Source organism: Varroa jacobsoni, unplaced genomic scaffold, assembly GCF_002532875.2.
Source record: "Varroa jacobsoni isolate VJ856 unplaced genomic scaffold, vjacob_1.0 contig03781, whole genome shotgun sequence".
NCBI lineage: Eukaryota > Metazoa > Arthropoda > Arachnida > Mesostigmata > Varroidae > Varroa > Varroa jacobsoni.
The window spans coordinates 21,116-25,792 of NW_019215089.1; the positions used below are offsets into that span (position 1 = coordinate 21,116).

At 39.3% G+C, this 4,677-nt stretch overlaps 1 long non-coding RNA gene across 1 annotated transcript; it reads left to right on the forward strand.

The window, feature by feature from the left end:
• Window positions 1–758: 758 nt before the first annotated feature.
• Window positions 759–2,977, forward strand: LOC111272905 (uncharacterized). The gene is made up of 2 exons (XR_002687778.2): window positions 759–1,859; window positions 2,593–2,977. It is a non-coding gene; the product is annotated as an uncharacterized LOC111272905 (long non-coding RNA).
• The last annotated feature ends 1,700 nt before the right edge of the window (window positions 2,978–4,677 follow it).

The following is a 4,677-nucleotide window of genomic DNA, read 5'->3' on the forward strand; positions in this document are numbered from 1 at the left end:
ATAAATACTAATAGGCATTTTTTTTTTTTTTTCGATTTAGCATAGGAAAAAATCAATCGATGAATGCTTATCAAAGTTTTTGCACTTCAGAACAAGCACCTCTCATTCTCGTCGAGATCTTCATTCTCCAAGTCTGCTTATTGACGATCAATAGGCCACATTATCCTTGAGGTTTCCTAATAAGTCCCAATAGGCAAGTATCCTATACATTTGACACAATTTAGGAGGAAGAACAAGTATGGGATGCTTAAGTATTTACTATTTGTATAGTAACAGAGATGATCGTTTCAGTCTAGGCTATTGTTAAATATTCTTGTTTTTATAACAGCTGCCGAATAAATGGGTGAGCGAATGGCCCTAGAGAGAATGGAGTGAGATAAATGGCGGCGAAACATCATACGTTGATGCTTGGGGTTCGGTAACTGATATATATCGGCTGGAATAAATGTTACGTCTATAGTTGTAAGGGGACCCGCTCATACGATTTAGTTTCTCAACCGATTTGTGCCTATTAAAATAACGCAATACAAACAACTGTTTGTTAAAAAAAAAAAAAAATTGATGGATGTTAATTTACTGAAACGAGAGAACGATTGACCTCGTAGGACTCAATTGTTATGTGGTCTAGATAAACTAAAAGCACAATGTTTTAAGAAGACGTAGAAACAACATGAAGCACGTTTGATTGGATAACTCGTCGACTCTAGAGCATTGGCCAGCTATTGTCTACTACAGCATGGCCGCGTCAAAGTTAGAAGTGGTGATAAGTGTAAGTGATAAATGCAACAGTGGAATATTATACAAATTTGCCGATAGTTCGAAATTCTCTCTTATACATTATAGAATCGATTCTATATGTAAATAATACCCAATCTTTACCGGTTTCACCTCCACAGTTAGTTTACGTTGTCTGTTTTATAAAGATATCTGCAGACATTTTGGAATAACCAAGGACGACAAATAACCTAAAAAAAAAAAAGTCAGATAACGTGAAACTTTGCTTAGAATCGTAGGTAAGGAGCGGCATAGTTCTCGGTACCCCTGTTGTCATATTGATTCTCGTGTTTGTAACTACACATAATGGTGTTCAGTCTTGGGTGAACACTAGAACACTTTCTATACCAGGGTTATTAAAACAGTAAACAACTTAATATAAAACATATCGAATTCATTTTTCGTAATACAGATCCATTCTGCCTTACAGACAAGAAGCCTGCTAAGTCAATAGAAAGCATGCTTACCGGGATGCCCCTCCATAATGCGTGAGACAAGCAGATCTTTTCGTGGGGATATCGCAGCCTGCCATCTTGCTGGATTCTGGGCCTCCTTCTATTCAGGCGATTCAATCAACTCAGTGGTCCGCTTTCTACGGGTATAGCAAATGTTTGATTACTCTGTAGTTCAGAATCGCTCGGTAAGATGCGGACTAGAAGTGTTTCTATTTGCAGTTGCGAACCCTAATTCTGTTAAATCCACATAAAGCACTGAATATTCGGCTTTATCGAATCATTTATTGGAAGAATAAAGACAACAGTTTGTCAGGTCATTGTTACAGTTTAATGTTGGAACTACTAAATCGATGAACATAATAATCCGCTGTGCGCCTGTACCTGGACTTAAGGGCTCGTGACGTAGTGCAGGCCAGGAGCTGAACGTAAACAAGCATGCTACGTTTGATGCTAGCTGCCGGCCGTCAGAAACAACAGCGTCTAGAGACAAACACCGTTCGTAAAATTTGGTCCACTTTAAGGTGTTCAGAATGGTGTACAAAAGGCGTCCCTGATATCACAATAATAGTCATCGTCAGATTTTGTTATATAGGTGCTAGCTAGCGAGCGAGCCCAAACCAGCTGAACACGGTATGTATTTAACCATCCTTCACGATTTTCACATTATGGGACTGGGAATTTGAGAGTGGCGAGCAGCAGACATAAACGAGATATTATTTCGGACTTGCCATTGAGTCCCCTTTTAGAAAAAGAAAACAGAGGTTTTATCTAGAAATACGCTACAGAAATTCCTTATTGTGAGTCGACTAGCTGGTCGTCGCAGTGGGCAAGCTGTATGTATTATCACTCATAATTTGGACATGATGATATATGACATTGATGCACCCGAGCTGAGCTAAATCTGGTTCGCATCGATAACAAGGACCCAAAAAGTCTCTCACGTAGTTCATTCGCATGTGTTTCAACTTAAACCTAAATATGAATCAACTTGTGGGTCTGAAGTATGGGTTTAAGTTTGTCGTAATGATATTCGGTAGTTATGTCGTTGGTTGCTGGGACTTCAGTTGTTTTACCAGCTTGAATTTTTCTAACTACGAAAATTATACGTCTTTAAGCAATTTTTTGCAATGATAGCTTATTTTGATCGCATTGGATCGTATGTCCTAAACGATGGAGTCGTTACTTAAATTAATTAAGTTAAATAGAAAACATGTTAATCTAGCTGTTACTAAGTGACTCTATTAAACTGAGCTAGGGTAACTGAAGACATACACGCAATCAAAGTATATCTGTTTGTGGAGGCTTTCCGCGGAAAACTTAATTGTTTACTAATTTCAAGTTTTACGTGGTACTGCCGTTTCAGTTTGCTGGTCTGACGTGCGCCAGAATTCGAACCCAGACCGCCGCGTGTCAACTTTAGCAACAAAATAAGTTAGCCACTGTGTTATCATGGGCACGCGCTAATTCATGGGGGGTACTAACTTGATTAACACAATACTATTAAAAAATGTTCTCATATTGATTTGGTTTGTCGCCCATTGACCAGAATTACAGTCTTAATACTAAATATTTTAATAGGGCAAACAAGTTCCGTAGTCCATTATCAAATACGGCAAAGAACTGGTAAATAATTAATTTGTAAATGTGTAGTGAGTTTTTTTAAATATTATTTGGAACATATAATATAATCATACCTAGATTAAATTATCATCATAATAAAAAGTACTTGTCGTTTTTCCAGCCACAGATATGGGTCCATTCCTGGCGACTTTGCGACTATTATGTTACCTCCTTAGGCAACAGTTTTTTTTTTTTTTTTTTTTTCTAATCCTAAGGCATAGTTCTCGTGTGTTTACTTTGGAATTTTCAAGTCTAATTTTTAGGAACGAATATATATATACTGTTAGGTAGGCTAATTAGAATAAATATTGTTCGATAAAAATCTATTTATTTATTAACTCATCGATTTCATAGGTATGATATCGTATAAAGGCCTTGTGCTATAGGTCGTAAATAATTCACCTTAATGTGTCCTACCACAAGGCAATGAAGCTGAGCTGTTACCTCGCGTTGTGAAGCTATTGCCATTGTACTGATTCAAAGGACATCTTTCGCACTGAACTAATTTTATGGCTTTTTCTACGGCGAGTCAGAATTATCTGCAATTCTATGCACGAGAACACAGCTGGTTCGCATCTTTTAAAGTTTATTTGTAAATAACGCTATGACAGTACTAGATGAACAATTTGGTATACAGGAAGTCAAAGATGTGAGATCGTGTCTCGCTTCTGCGAAGACCAGCTACTTCAGCGAAGTCCAACCGCCAACGATGTGGCAGATATCGTGCACGAGTGGAAGCACGAGCTGGATACTTAGTACGAGCTGACTGAACGCCAAGACCATTTCGAGAGTACGCTATGAAGGGCTCACAAAATGAGGCCCAGTTTGGCTATGAGTTCTTGACGATAGCCTGAATGTGCTGTGATTTCAAACGAATGCTACAATCTTACATACTATTGCTATTATTGCTTCATGGACAAAATAAAGTTGGATGTCGAATATGAAAACCCCGGCACACCATATTCGCATGAATGGCAGGGAAGGTTTTCGCTGATTGGTACGATAAATGTGACCGTCGCCGTCGTAGTTCAGTTGTCGGTAGATCGTTTGGTTCCTTTCCTTGCAAACTGTCAGCCAGGTAGAGACCTTAGATAGTGTTGTCAGGTCCGAAATCAGGACAACAAAACGGATGACAGCTTTAGTCATTAAGGTACTATGCAAAGCCGTATGATAATTTAATGCGCAACCATCAGAACCCTAAAGTATCGCGTCATTTGCCATGCTGAGCTGTACGGTAGGGTTTATAGGAAAACGTCTACGAAGTCCGCCAGTCTCTACGCCGATAATTTCTTTCACTGACTGCTTTCCACGATCACACGTAGCACGTCGTAACGATGCGTATGGTGCATCAGCCCTCCAACGAAGACGTTTGCAACTGTTAAGCGTCTGTTCTAGCAATCGCTTAGACGGAGTCCCGAGCACTTCATCGATGGAACGTATAATCATTTCTGCCAAATCCAATGAGTGAAAGTTCCCGGGTCCAAGAACGCATCCAAATGACCTCATGTTATAGCCATCCATGGCATCCCTAAGAAAGCTCTGATCATACATAATGTTGCAAGCGACTGTTACAAAGTCTGTTGATTGTCTATTGTTACATAGCACTACGTTATACGACGTCGTGTCGCCAAGAGTAACCTTTATCGACAATGTAAAGCTAGGAGCAGATCCGGAATTGTAGGCCATAACACTTGCTTGCCTCGTACCAGTTTTGTGAAGGTGATTCGAGCGAAACGCACCAAATATACAATAGTATAGTACTTGAATAACCTATGCTATGGCACACAGCTGGTTGAAGACCGAACCATTCACATAGACAGCAAGTTAG